Source organism: Caretta caretta, chromosome 11, assembly GCF_965140235.1.
Source record: "Caretta caretta isolate rCarCar2 chromosome 11, rCarCar1.hap1, whole genome shotgun sequence".
In the NCBI taxonomy this organism is placed as follows: Eukaryota; Metazoa; Chordata; order Testudines; family Cheloniidae; genus Caretta; species Caretta caretta.
Genome location: NC_134216.1, coordinates 14,596,095 through 14,611,974, shown reverse-complemented (window position 1 = coordinate 14,611,974; position 15,880 = coordinate 14,596,095).

Sequence of the window (15,880 nt, the reverse complement as noted above, 5' to 3'; positions counted from 1 at the left end):
CCTTTAACCCCTAAAGATCCCGGTGTTAGTTAGAAACTCTGGACTAGAGTCATACAGAGAATGGAAATTCGGTTTCATGGCAGATTTTGACATTTTATTTTCATTGTGATTCAGAATGAAAACTCCAAAATTTCAAAATTCCCCATGAAAGAAAATTCTGGCAAACAAATTTCATTTTGGGTTGACTAATTTTTTCCAAACAAAACATTTCAATCTTTTTGCTTCAATTTTGTCTTTCTAATTTTATATATTATAGAATCAAAACATTTTGAAAAGAAAATGTTGAAGTGGGCTGCTTTAACATTGTTAGAACTCTTTCCCCGCTTTCCCCCCCTCCAAAATAGTATGTTGGTGAAATCAACATGTTCTGTCTATCTTTTTTCCGATCAGCTCTCCTATGGACCAGTGTAAATTGGAGCACACACATCTGGGGTGAAATGTAGCAATCAACCAGTACACAGCCAATGTCTTCAAGGGAAGTTATGTTTTAATGGGAATAGCAGAATCAAGCCCCAAGTTTGCCAGATTTGTGTCCTCTTCAAGTATGTGAAGGAAAAAGGAAGGATAAGCAGTAGATGGGGTTGGGTGGAAAGAGAGAGATCAGAGAATGAGAACCTAATTCTCCTCTCAGTTTCAAAATGTAGAGAGGTAAACAGAGGGATCCCCCAAAGATCTGTACTGGGACCTGTGCTGTTCAACATATTCATAAATGATCTGGAAAAGGGAGTGAACAGTGAGATGGCAAAGTTTGCAGGTGATAGGAAATTATTAAGATAATTAAGTCCAAAGCTGACTGCAAAGAGTCACAAAGGGATCTCACAAAACTGGGTGACTGGGCAACTAAATGGCAGTGAAATTCAGCATTAATAAGTGCAAAGAAATGCACAATGGAAAACATAATCCCAACTAACTGCACATATATAATGATAGATTCAAAATTAGTTGTTACCATGCAAGTAAGAGATCTTAGCATCATTTTGGATAGTTCCCTAAAAACGTCAGTGTGCAGCAGAGGCCAAAAAGGCTAACAGAAAGTTAGGACAATTAGAAAAGGGATAGAAAATAAGACAGAAATATTGTGAAAGCCACTAGATAAATCCATGAGGCACCAACACTTTGAATGCTGTATCCAGTTCTAGTTGCCCCATCTCAGAAAGGATATAATGGAAATAGAAAAGATTCATAGAAGGGCATCGAAGATCAGAGTATGGAATGGCTTCCATAGGAGGAGAGACTAAAAAGATATGGGCTGTTCAACTTAGACAAGAGATGTTTGAGAGGGGATATGAAGAGGTCTGTAAAACCATGCAAGGTGTAGGAGAAGTGAATAGAGAAGTGTTATTCCCACAATACAAAAAACAGGGGTCACCTGATGAAATGACTAGGCAGCAGGTTTAATACAAACAAGAGGAAATACTTTTTCACACAATGCACAGATAACCTGGGGAACTCATTGCCATGGCATGTGGTGAAGACCAAAGGGATAACTGGGTTCAAAAAAGGACTAGATAAGTTCATGGGAAGATAGGTCCCTCAAAGATTAGCCAAGATTTTCAGGAATGTAACTCCATGCTGCGGGTGGCCCTTACCCTCTGACTGCCAGAAGCCAGGAAGGGAAGACAGGGTGGATCTCTCCAAAATTTCCCTGTTTGTACACTTCCCCGAAGGTCTGGTACTGGCCACTGATGGAAACAGGACACTGGGCTAGAGGGACCATTGGTCTGACCCAGTATGGAATTTTTTATGTTCTTAGTTTGTAATGGAGAAGACAATCAGGGTCTAAAGCTTTTAAACTAGGAAAATGGCAACTCCTTTGACATTAACAAATATGATAAAGCATATTCCACCTGTTGTAGAAATAAGGTATATGGTAAAGATATTGCCTGGTGATTTATCTAATGTTCAATTAAATAGGTGAAGGTTAATCTAATTTCTAATCTGAAAAGATTACCTGGTAAATACTTGTGGTTAAGTAACAGGCCTGGAAATGGAGAGCTGTTGGGCTCCCAGCTTTGCATACATTTCCTATCTGGCACTGGATAAATCCCACTGGCCAAGAGTGTCTGCCATTTTTAGGTGCCTACCTTGAGATATCTATGGCCTACTTTACAGAGTATTAGGCTTTGGGTGTCTCAGGATGGGCTCCCAAAAATTTTCACCTTTCAAGGCCACAGAACTTATTGAAGCCACATCTAGCTGTTAGCTAACTGCTTTGAATTGGGATTCTCTCTTCATTAGTGAGCTATATTACAGAGGCAGGACTCGGGAAGACAAGTGTCTATAGATCCCTTAACTAACGCAGCTGCTCTTACTGGGAAGAAAAGAGCCATGTATCATGAGGGCTCTGTAGGAATCAAGAGGTTAATTCTATGTGCTGATGTTACAGAGTTTTAGCACTTTGCTTTAGCAAGTTTCGTGTCAGATCAGCCCAGCTAAGCGAGCAAGCAGGGTCTGAGTGCAAGGCAGAAGTGTTTAGATATGGACTGAGAGACACTGCCATTATCATTCCAGTACTGATGAATTCAAGGGACACAGTGGATGCTAGGCCACAATTTAGACGAAGAGATTGTCTGTGAACAACATCTGATGAGCAAGACTGTGTGTGCTGAAATAAAGGACGGTGAATATTAAGCTGAGAACTTGAAACAGTGACGTAGGTGGTGTAAGAAAAGCCTCTGCAAAAGTCTAGATAGAAAGGAGACCCTGGGGTTGCTTTACTATTCAATAGCTTCATTTTAAAAAGCTATTCCAAGTACTGTTTAAAATGTTTGGGAGCTGTTGATAACATTTATATTCAGGGTTTAAAATACAGTGATCCTGGGAATGATTTTTGAAAAGACAGAACTCTGGCCTCTGCTTCAGCAAAAAGTGAAGCAGAACTGCAGGAAGTGGAGTAAATGCATGGACAGAATTTACCCCAATATTCCAGGTAAGACACTTGCCAACATTTGAGTTTGAACTTCCTTGTGCCTCAGTTTCTCCATTTATAGCATGGGGATTATACTTTCCCACGTCAAAGGGGTATTGTGAAATTTAATTCATTAATGATTGTGAGGTTCTCAGATACTACACTGGTGAGTGCCACAGAAATGCCTTTACACCACAGCTTTCTCTCTTTAATTCAGAATGCACCATGGACCTGATCTTGTTCCCACAGGAATCAATGGCAAAAGTCCCATGAATTACATCGGTACTTGATCAGGCTATACGTGCCATTACTAGTGCAAAGACTTGTGTGGAGGATACAAACTGCCAATTTAAATATTTTTTGCCTAAGCAAATGAACTCACAAAATATAGGTGAGATTTTGGCTTTGCCACAAGCCCTGTGTAAAAGGCAGCTGTAGCATGCAGCTGCTTCCAAAACATCATTCCCATCCTGTTTCCCTTTGCTTCTGGGGCAATTGTGGCATAATTTGCTAATGCTTTATACTAGTAGCAAATTATGATACCGCTTGCACCAGCTCATATCTACTGAACTCTATTCTACTGGCCAGCACACTGGTGGGGGTGGAGTCAAGGCTCTGCCCATTCCTTTTCACCTCGTCCAGGGGGAGGGTATGGATGCATGGCACCCACTTACACCTATGTGTCTGCACTCAGCATCAGAGGAGCCTGTGTGGAGCACAAGTGAGCTGTCTAATTCCCCCTTCCACTCCTGCTCCGGTGCCTATCCCTTGCCACAATCCGGGCCTCTATATTTTATTGCTGTGCTCTTCTAATACTTTAGAACATAACAAGCTCTAGTAATTTTGGAGGAGGTGATGCACATACCTTGCAACAAGAAGTATGCAGTTGTTGATTAGACAAAAGCCTTAAAACTGTCCTGAATTAAATAAAAAAAGACAATCCCTCATGCCTTGGCTACAGTTTAGCCTGCTGGAACCACTCTACCCGAAATCACTGGGACATCAAGCACCCATGTTTTTAATATGTAATAGGAGACCGGATTAGACCAGAGACAATCCTCTGTCATTGCTTCTTTACCTTAATCCCCGAAAGATCCCTTCAATGGTACCACTGGGCTTCTGGCGTGCCATTAAAAATGAGGAAAAACCCCAGGCTTCCGCTGGCCAATGGAAATCTCTAGGTGAGGATTTGTCAGGGTTTTATAGCGTTTGTAAGGGATACTTCATGTTCTGTAACATGTGGTGCTGGTGGTCTTTGATTTGCAGTTTTGAACAGACACATTCTCATAACCTTTGTACACCCTCAGCTTTGGAGGTCCTACAGCTGCCTTTGTTCAGGCCGTTTCCATGCTCAGGATGAATGTTTTTCTTCATAAAGAACATGTTAAATATTATCAGAATTTCAGCAGCAGGTTTATATTTCAGGCATGTGATTTGGTGTGTTTTGTAGGTGGCTGCACGTAGCTTTTAAGCTACAATTTAATTTAGATTTTGTAAATTAAAAAGCAGCTGTTTCTCTATATAGGAAATGTGAGTCTGCTGAAACTTTACTGTTTTAATAGCCATTTTCAAGGTACAACATATTATATATCAGGACCAGATTCAGCATAAAATCTGTCTGGCTGCTTCTGTAGAGCTAAGTCAGTACAAGGCCCCAGGAAACTTGGCAAATCATTGTGGCTTGGCACCTCTTTTTGTTTTTGCCAGACATACCTGGATTGAGTCTGATGATTGGTAACTTGATTTATAGGGAATGATACAAGTTTGATGACTCTCAGTAATGGCTAACCTGGAGGATTAAGGCAAAATCCTCCTTTCAGAGTCACACTGACGGTGCCATGTCTATGGGTGAAATTCACCCCTGTGTAGAGAACGGGTGCATGAGATTTTTATGCACCCTCTGCATGGGGGGAATTTCACCACCTGTGTATGGAACTCCTATTGACAACCCTGGGAGCACTCCTCTTGCAGAGGAGCAGAATAAGGGCAGGAAGATTCACCATGTGGATCTGAGGGGTTAGTTCTTTGTTAAGGCTCCAATCTTGCAAACAGCTATACACGCGTGAAACTTTTCTCGTGTGAGGAATCCTTTCGGCTTTGCACACAATGCTCTGAATTAGTTTTTGCCTGAACATGCACATTCTCCTTTATCTCCTGGATTTTCCCTGCACCATGAAGAATGACTAGGCTATGGAATTCAGTAAGGAATCTATCCAAAGCACCCAACCACATGCTAGTTCTATGTGGGTTTTGGCAGAGCCATGCATTTCCTGGTATGTAGACATGGGGAGTTCCTCAGTTTGAACTACAGAAGGAAATCATTTAGCACAAGCTTGAGAGCTTTGATGCATTAGGTAGACTGGGTGTTGCTCACACAATAAATAGTCACTAAATATTGTTCCCACAGGCAAATTCCTGTTCCACCTATTGATATATAGGTGTCATCCCCAAGTATCTATTGTTCATGCAACTACAGAGGGTTTCTGGACAGACATTTAAAATGGAATCATTTTGTACACTTGTATAGGACGAGCAGTCTAGTTGGATTATTGCAGCAGAGCTAGCCTTGTATATGGTACAGCTAAACGAATCCTGTTTTAGTTTCATTTGTGCACTATGCATAATAGTTAGTAACGGCCAATCAGCCTTCATCAGCATGTGTTGCATAGCACAGTTTAGCTAGAAGGTGGCGTGATTCACAAGTTGGCTCACATTGATCCTTCAAATCTTTCAAAATTATTGATGTAACAGTATGTCAGCTAGGTTGTTTACTCCTGGCTTGTAACGCTGTCCCTACGTGGCACCTGCATAAAGATCTTTAGCATCTTCAAGATGAAGGAAGCCAATCCTTCCCTTTGAATTTTACATACACATACTGTATCATGGATTTTCCTGTCTCTGGATCTTTTCTTGAGGCATCCTATAAAAAGGTTGTTAAAATGCACATCCCAGGTATTTCCCTCTCAGAAGGTTTTAGATTCAAGTACAGTTTACATTAACATTGTCAAAAGGAACAACTGACTTTTTTCCTTATATTTGACCCTTACTCATGGTTAAATCTGACATTTTCAAAGGAGCTTTTTGGGCACTTGACTCCCATAAATTGCTTTGAAAATCTTGGTCTAATGGCATATTGTACACAATGCAACCACATCTTGTGCATGATGGTAGATTTCAGCCTCTCCTTGGATTAGATCATAAGCAATGCTGTGCTCAGATATCTGCAGACAACTAGTTAGCTCTAGGAAGTGGTGTTGCATTATTTCTCAGTTTCAATACAAATTCTTTTCTTTTGCACTAATCTGTGTCCTGGAACGTCATACATTTTTCCATTCCTAATTTATTTATGATTAGCACAGTGTGATACTGTGATGTTTTTCACATAGCCTTGACCAGAAGGTAGAGTCTTCGAGTGAGGATGAGGTGGTAACCATCATGGGAGACAGGAAAATAATGGGAGAAGGACGATTTTGAAAGTAGGGACTGATCACTGACTTCACATCTGGAATCTCCGCTAAGAACTTCTGCTATGAGAAGACGGACTGTGCATATGAAGCCTTATGTTGGGAGAAGCTTACGATAGAACAAAAGTGATAAAATAGTGACCATGTGCTCCTTTTTTCATCAATAGGGTTGCACAGTCGTGTTTAACCAAAACTTACACTACGTTACACTCTCTATGGCTCTCATTCTGCAAATACACACTACTGGGTGTAGTTCTCACTACCTGGAGCAGTCACACTGAAGTAAATAAGGCTATCCAGGGCATCAGTTGTGCTGCCCTTACTCAGATGGAATAGTACCTCATTACACACACAGTCCGGTTTGATGTCAATGGGACTATTCATGGAGTCAGGAACTACCCACTGTGAATAAGGAAGGTGCAGTTGGGCCTCATGGTATAAACCGTACACCTGATAGAAACTATTTCCATGACCAGGCCCTAAGTTAGTCATAAAAGTCAAGGGACCAATCCTGCAACCATTATTCATGTAAGCACTCTCCAACCACTTAAATATCCTCAAGATTCGAAAATGAATCACTGTCTGTTTTCATAAATTAAAGCAATGGACCAAATTGATATTTGGTGTAGCTCATGGATGCCAATGGATCAATTTGGCCCAAAGAAATGTAAAATAAAATAAACTACAGAATATCACATTCTTAGATACATATTACAATATTAATAACAACTAATAGCTCTTTTAATGGGGATCCGAGGAAGAAATTATAAAGTTTCCAGTGTTGATTTGTCAGTTTAAAAACAGCTTTCTAAAATCTGCTGAGTATAATACCTAATTGATTATGTGACTTAACATTCATTTCATTTTTAAAATAGCTTTACGATGTCAGATTTAGAATATAAGAATGGCCTACTGGCTCAGATCAATGGTCCATCTAGCCCATTATCCTGTCTTCTGACAGTGGCCAATGCCAGGTGCTTCAGAGGGAATGAACAGAACAGAGCAATTATCAAGTGATCTATCTCTTGTTCTCCAGTTCCAGCTTCTGGCAATCAGGGCCTTAAGGGCACCCACACTATGGGGTTGTGACCCTGACTATCTTGGCTAACAGCCATTGATGGACCTATCCTCCATGAATTTATCTAATTCTTTTTTTATCCAGTTATATTTTGGCCATCACAACATCCCTTGGCAATGACTTCTACAGGTTGACGGTACATTGTGTGAAGAAGTACTTATGTTTGTTTTAAACTTGCTGCCTGTTAGGGGTCACCCAATAACTCTGCTTTTTTGTGTTATGTGAAGGTGTAAATTACACTTCTTTCCTTATTTTCTCCACACCATTCACGGTTTTATAGACCTCTATCATATCTCCCCTTAGTTGTTTCTTTTCTAAGGTGAACAGTCCCAGTCTCTTCCATGTCCTTAATCACTTTTGTTGCCCTTTCCTGTACTCTTTCCAATTCTAATATATCTTGTCTTGAGATTGAATACTGCATGCTGTTCTGGTTGCCCAAGGTGTGGGCATACCATGACTTTATATAGTGACATTATGATATTTTCTGTCTAAATTATCTACCCCTTTCCCAACGTTCTGTTAGCTTTTTTTGACTGCTGTGGCACATTGAAGAGATGTTTCCAGAGAATTATCTATAAAGAGTCCAAGATTTTAACCCCCATTGTTTTGTAAGAATAGTTGGGAATATTTTCCAATATGCATTATTTTGCATTTATCAACATTGAATTTCATCTTGTTTTCTTGCCCAGTCACCCGGTTTTGTGAGATCCTTTTGCAACTCTTAGTTACGTCCAAAGCTGACTGCAATCTTGAGTAATTTCGTTTTGTCTACAAGTTTGCCATCTCACTGTTCACTACTTTTTCCAGATCATTCATGAATGTGTTGAACATCACCTATCTCTCTCCATTTTGAAAACTGACCATTTATAATTACTCATTGTTTCCTATCTTTCAATGAGTTACTGATCCGTGAGCAGTCCTTCCCTCTTATCCCATGACTGCTTACTTTGCTTAAGAGTGTTTGGTGAGGGACCTCGTCAAAGGCTTTCTGAAAGTCCAAGTATGCAATATCCATTGGTTTGCTCTTGTTCACATGTTTGTTGACACCTTCAAAGAATTCTAATAGATTGGTGAGGCATGATTTCCCTTTAGAAAAAACATGTTGACTTTTCCCCAACATGTCATGTTCATCTTTGTGTCTGATAATTCTGTTCTTTACAATAGTTTCAACCAATTTGCCTGGTACTGAAGTTAGGCTTTCCAGCCTGTAATTTCACCTCTGTTTTTAAAAATCCGTGTTACGTTAGCTATCCTCCTGTCATCTGGTACAGAGGCTGATTTAACTGATAGATTACATGCCACAGTTGGTAGTTCTGCAATTTCGCATTTGAGTTGCTTCAGAACTCTTGGGTGAATACCATCTGGTGCTAGTTACTTATTATTGTTTAATTTATCAGTTTGTTCCAAAAACTCCTGTACTGACACCTCCATCTGGAAAAGTTCCTTAGATTTGTCACCTAAAAAAGAATGGCTTAGGTGTGGGAATCTCCCTCATGCTCTCTGCAGTGAAGACAGATGCAAAGAATTCATTTAGCTTCTCCACAATGGCCTAGTCTTCCTTAAGTGCTCCTTGATCATATGGAAAAATTATTACAGCAACATAATTTGTGCCTCTGTAGTTAAGACTCTGTCAGGATATCCACTAGAAAACTTACTTTTCAGGGTTTATAACCTGGTCATAAAAATTCATTCTGGATTATAATTGTTACTAAGGATAAAAGCAGAGCTGTGAAAAGCACCCTGGCAAAGCCAGCTACCACTTAAAACCTGCTTGTGAGCCCTGCATATCTGGTGCAAAAAATTGCCTGTTTTTATCAGTCTGTGTAATGTTTGGAAGGACTTAGAATGATCTGTGTTGGGAAGCTGCAGAGGACAAGACAGACTGAATGAAGGGTAGGTATTTTCTAACTTTGTTGCCTTTGTTTTTTGTGTACTGCATCTAAGGAGTCTGTCTGCCATTTTGGGAGGGACAGCTGATGCTGCATGTTAATAATGAGATACTCTACTTATGTCTGTCTTGTTGTTCATTTGGGAAATATCTGGCTGCTCTATGTGTACGGGAAAGCATAACCCCAAGAAATAACTGAGAATGAAATTGGTTCCAGAACTGAGGGCCAACATAAATTCTACAGACCACTTATGTCTTCAAAAAAGGGCCTATGTGAGATTTTACTGTTGCAATTGCCTTCTGCCGGGCCTCTCTGCTCAAGGGTGAATTATACCCATAATCCTCTGCACTCCTATGGTATGAGGATATCAAAGGCTGGTTCAAACATATATTAATTAATTCTTTCCTCTCCTCAGCTACTGGGGAGGTGACATTCTTCCCTTTGTACAGCTGGGGATGCTGAAGAAGACTTGCGCAAAGCCTAGCAGCAAGTTTTTAGAGAGAATGCAGAACTCTTCACTCTGTGGTGTACTCTACACACTGGTCCATGTTGCCTTAATGGAGCAGATAAGTCTCGTAACAAGGGAAGGGAAAATCTGGATGGGCTGTGAATCTCTAAGGTGACAGGAAACAAGCTTTGTTGGTTAGGAGACTGGAGAGGCTTGTGTTTTTGCTGATGGACAATAAAACTGAAGAGAGGCTAACGCAGATGGTAAAAATTGTCATTTTTTATTCTGTTTCATGGATACAGTGATTCAAAATATAATTTAATAAATCAAGATATTTTCTTTAATTGCATTTCTCATCCTCCACCCACACACTCCACACTTTTTTTTTTATCTAAGATAGTCAACAAAGTTATAAAAATGTCCCATCAGTTTTCTATATTTCTAAATTGCCATTAATGTGATTTACAATTAAGACAAAGTCTAAAAATAATGGGAGCATTCATAAGCCCAGTGATTTAATACAATACATAAAATTGCTGGCAAAGCAATAACCTTAAACATCTGAGGAATAAGTTCCAGTGACGCCATAAATTCCAGCAAAATATTTTGGGAATTACAACACAGAAATTTATTATAGTTTGGCTGGAATAACAATTTCTCCTCGGCCGATAAAATGTTTTACTGATTCAGATCTATGGATGATCATCAGTGCTGTGTTTATCACATGAGCTTCTTTAAGACTTATCTGATTTTTCCGCCCCTCTCTCCTCCCGCCCCCAAGGTTTCTAATATTAAAATAATCTTAAAATAGTGTATCAAAAGTGTTTCCCCCACCTCCAGTCAAGGCCAGCAGAGATACGGTGCAGATGTGATACCATCATCTTAACTAATAGTGTGGATTGAACAGTGAACCTCCAGAGTTAAGAGCATGAATCTCTACAGCTTGATCTAAAGAGCCAGACTCTCAAGTTGAGAGCTAAAAAAGGCCCACATGTTCTGCAAAGAGGGAGCATGTTACACACACTGATCAGTGGGTTACACACTTCCTCCACACATATGAAATCCCAAGTGTCTGAGGCACATCAGACAAACCCTCATTTAAGCGGGGGTCATGAGGCAAGAAGCTGGGGCCTTTTGCAGCTTGAGCTAAAGGCTCTATAGCTGGGGGCGTAGACGACTGTGATCCTCTGTAGACTGCACACACAAAGGATGCACAACACACATTGACCAGTGGGTTACACAGGCAGGGGCTGAAGTTTGCTTTTGTAACACAGGCTGCAGGCTTTTGAGCAGTTGCAGAGAGGGGCTGACCTTCTGAACATTTCTGAGCCCCAATTTCCAGCATGGCTGGGCTGTTTGTGCTGCCTTTGGTTTCCATGCAACAAACATGAGCTCTGTTATCCCTAGTGATACAGGGGTTAAAGAGAATGATGGGATAGTTAATACTCCTATGAGAAGCACTAACAAACCCCCCTTTTTACTATGGCCTTGATGTCATGTAGGAGAAGAACATGCTGCCTCTCTCTACCCTCTTTGTGGGTATTTGAGGGGCTACATTGTAACAGGTCCTTGTGCAGGACATGCAGGTTGGAGAGGCTCCACCAACATTACACACCTGCCTCATAAGGGGTATGAGGGATCATGACAAACACTGGGGCTGGCCCAGGAAGGAAGCCAAGGGCTACAGCAGTAAGGCTCTGTTAGCGGGAGCTAGTTCTATCCGTCTCCTCAGGATTATGTAGGCAGTTGTAGTTTTACTATTACACATGTGCAAACACACATTTTGAAGTAGTTCAAAAGTGGGGGGAGAGGAGGATTTTTATATCCTTTTTTCCTTTTTAGTCAAAAGTTTGCTATGGGGCTTGCCCCTATTTGTAAGGATTCAGATTTTCCTTGAGTAATCACTGACGGGTGTGACAGAGCACATGGTGTTAACAGGTGAGCCTGTACTCTGATCACTCTTATACTAATTAGTTCCCCCCAGAGAGGCTTGATTGGGGAATGAAATGTAATTAGCAACTCATGGTAAGAGGCTGGATGAGTAAAAGGATTAATTAGTCCATCAGCTGAGGACTGGGAAGAAAGTGCAAGGCAGAGGAGCAGGGCTGGCTGAGATTTCTCCAAGAAGAGAGACCTTGTCTCCTCTTGCACTCTAGGAAAACTGCTGACGCTACAAGGGAGCTCGTATTGTCCTCCGAAACTGTAGAAGTGTTGGTGTTGGTGGAGGGATCTGAAATAAACAGCACTGTGTGGCTTTCCAAGCGGTGGAGTCTGAGAGGTTTCTGTGGTGGGAGAAGGTAGGAGCAGACCACCCCCAGCTACAAGGGGTCCAGCTTTGTACCTATATACACTTGTGAAACATCATTCCCTTCAATGGGGCGGCTCATGTGTAACCAAAGACCAATGATGTGCCTCTGTGACTACTTCAGAAAGAAGAGATAAGTGAAGCGGCTGAATCCTGAAGAAAACTATATTTGTTCCCATAACTGTGCAAGAGTGGTTGGCTTCCCTGTAAAGTCATCCCAGAATGTTGGTGAAACGATTGAGGTTGGGGAAAATGCCAACACTGCAATTTAAAACTGCATAGCGCTCCAAATCTTCTATGTTCCTAAACTTCCTAAATGTTTAGTTTTTGAATTCATGCCACTTAATAATTCAATCCCAATCTTCCAGTTTTTTTCTGTATTTTCTTCCCACATTCCCTCTTCTTCAAATACCGTCGCATATCAGAGATGCAACTCTAGCCATTGCTTAAACTCCAGGTGGCTGGACACTGCTTCTGTATATATTAGTTAAAAGATATTCTTCTTTCTTCTCCTCTAAATTGTACAGGCTTCCAGGCCATACATCGAATTAGTCTAAAGCTGTATCCACGTACATTTTTGCAGTACTATATCTTTTGCAAAGCACTCACACAAAAACAAAAAAAAAACAAGAAATTTTCAACCATTGTAAAACTTATTCCTGTATCTCCCTGTGTAGTGTTCAATGCCCAGTTAGTTTGCCCGCATTCCAAGATGAACTTTACATGTTAAAAAAATAACAAAACACAACCCACAGTGAGAACTTGGCAAAACAGAGTGCAGAAAAACAACGGATGCCAGCCACATTACACAACAATTAATGTAATGTTTTTGCACTGCATACAAAATGAATGTAAAAAGGAAATGGGTCTCTTGTAAAGGTGTATGTGAAGGTTCTTAGAACTATTGCAGAAAAGTACTGAAGGCTGGATCCTCCTCTTTTTGCATGTAGAATGGAGTTAGTTAGCGAGATACCATACCATATTAGCCTAGCAAACTCTCATTTCTTTGAGCAAGATCCTTTGTAGGTGAAAATCAGTGTAGCTCTGCTGACTTCAATGGAATTGTGTTGACTTATACCCACTGAGGCGCTGGCTTAGTAGGTTGGTGCAACATACACAGTTGGAGATGGGCTCAAACCAAAACATCAAATCTGAACGCTGATATCAGAACCTGTCCTATAGTTTTGAGTCCAAATCATATCCTAGAACAGGAATGGCATATCTTCCAGATTCAGTTGGCATTGGTGTCAAGATAGCAGGTATCTTGTGACCTACCCCCCCCCTCTTTTTTTTTTTTTTGGACCAAGATGGTGGAAATATTGTGAGAACAGCTAATCTCATGAGATTTCCACCATTCAAGGCGGAAATCCTCACAAAATCAGTGATCGATTGATTTTTGTGACTGTTCTTCCATTTTTGGCATCCCTGAATCTCTTACTGGAAGCTTTTTAGAGTTTGGAAACGTTGAATACAAAACATAACTTTACTCCAGAATTTGCCTCGAACCTTCACCTTGTTCTAGATGATTGGTTCTCCAGCTTTTTCCAGGTGTGGACCACACAGTAGTTAAAGCTCATGAACACCTCCCGTCCCCAGTTGAGAAAAACACATGCCTTCCATTCATAGTCATTGTCACATATCATCCATGTGACAATGAAGGTAACTGTTGACATGGAAAAGTAATACTAGGTGAACATTTAATGTATTTTTAGCGTATCTGACAGTGACATAAAAAGTGGACAAAGTAAGAGCCTGCACCATGTGACCAACCCAAGTCACTAGCCATACCACAGTTTGGAAAAGATACTCGAGACCAAACTTAATCCTGATCTAGATCCTTGGCTCATCTTTACATACAATATATGAAACCCAAAGCTTTCCTGACCTTCAGATACACACACAAAATATAATACAGAATTCTACAGTAATTTCCCCAAACCCCTGCAATTATAAGAATATAGTAGTATTAGTAACCACTACTCTAGAATACTATATTTTTATATTTCAAAAAAAACCTCACCACCTAGATTTTCTTTATTCTTTGTAATGAAATCAATATCTTTAAATGAACTGCACAATTTCTTCAAAAGAAATGAAAATTGCATCTATTCCAGGTTTCTAAAGAAATATCCTTTAAGGGTTGCTCTGAATTGTTTGCAATTGGACATTATTTTTCCACTGCGGGTCATGTCAGATTATTTAACAGCAGTATCTCCCTGTTAGCCAAAATAGTTAACCCCCCCCCCCAAAAAAAAATCTCATTGAAATGTTTTTTTTTTGGTGGTTAACTCTTTTCAGAAAATAGATATCAGACTTATAATGCATCTTCAGAGATGATTTAAACAAAAAAATGACAGGTTTGTTGGTGCACTGGGTGAGCTGAAATACTGATTGAATCATGAATGATTATGAGACTTTTCATGGCTCCTCCACTCTTTTCTGAAAATGTTAAAGGTCTCACTCATCTTATCAAGTGGCTGATTGCCACCTGCAGGGCACAATAAAGAGCGAAGGAACATGCCGCTGCATCAGCCCAGTTCATTTCAGTGTTCCCAGTCAGTTTCCCCGCCCCAACACCATTCTTCTTTAAATAACAGCATCTGAAATACCTATTGGTTTAAAATGTATGGAATGTGCCTCTGATAATCTGTCTTAACATGATGCCGGTGATACAGTACAAAGCAATATAATTGCTACTCAGTAGCCATGGGATTCTTGTCATCTGGGATTCTGTTCTCGTGTACACTGAAGACAATGGCCAGTATAGGAGAAACTGGCACACACCGTTGTCCTTTTTACCTAGCTAATGGTCTCATAAACAAGATAATAAATAGGGAATAGGCACTGAAGAGAATACTGACAGGTTCTTCTCTTCAGTGGACTCGGTAGTAGCATGGAGGGTTCCCTCACTATTATAGTTACTGAGCTGATAATTGAAGGAAGTAAAGATACTGTTTTTGGACACTGCAAAAGAAGCTACGGAAGAAACTGAAACGAAGCCTGAAATAGAAGTTTCCCTTATACAGAATTCAAAGGAGCAGTATTGTAACAAGCCCAAAGGGATTTATGAAGCTGAGTCTTGACAGGGGACGGGGATAACTAACGTGGGTGAAGGATAAGCACTCAATCTTTTTTATGCTTATCCTGATCAACCGGGCTGCCAAGAGACGGTATGGAATCTCGCAAGAGAATAGTCTTTATTGTGGGGGTTTTTAGTACTTCCTGCTTTTGCTCAGCCTGGAAATGCCCCAGGATCAGCTTTCTTGTGATATTTTGGCACTACTGGCCCAGATTCTCGGAAGGGAATGAGGATAGACTTAGCTAGAGGATGGGGGGAAGAGGCCAGAGGAAGCTATTGGTAGTGTGTGGTTTATGTAGACGAACTGAGATGGTACAATAGATGAAAGGTCAACAGGAAAATTGTGTAGGTCAGGGTAGCCAAAGTTCAGGGGTTTATTTCCTGTACAGTGACCAGAGACCTGAGACACACATGGGTTAGTGTGACAGGGTATACCGAGTCAGTGTATTTTGGATGGACCCCTGCTGACCCAGTGGCAGGTACACTCACTGCTTATTGGACTCTGGGCTGGGACCCCTTGCAGCATTAGGCCACATGGCCCAGCACATCAGGGCCACCCCACTGACTCAGGGTGCTAAGCCACACTGCCCTGCATATAAGGGCAGCCCTGTTGACTCTGATCTCTAAGCAATACTGCCCCGCATTGAAGGGAAGTCCTATTGACTCTGGCCGTTAGGCCATGCTGCCCTGAATCTAGGGACAGGCCTAT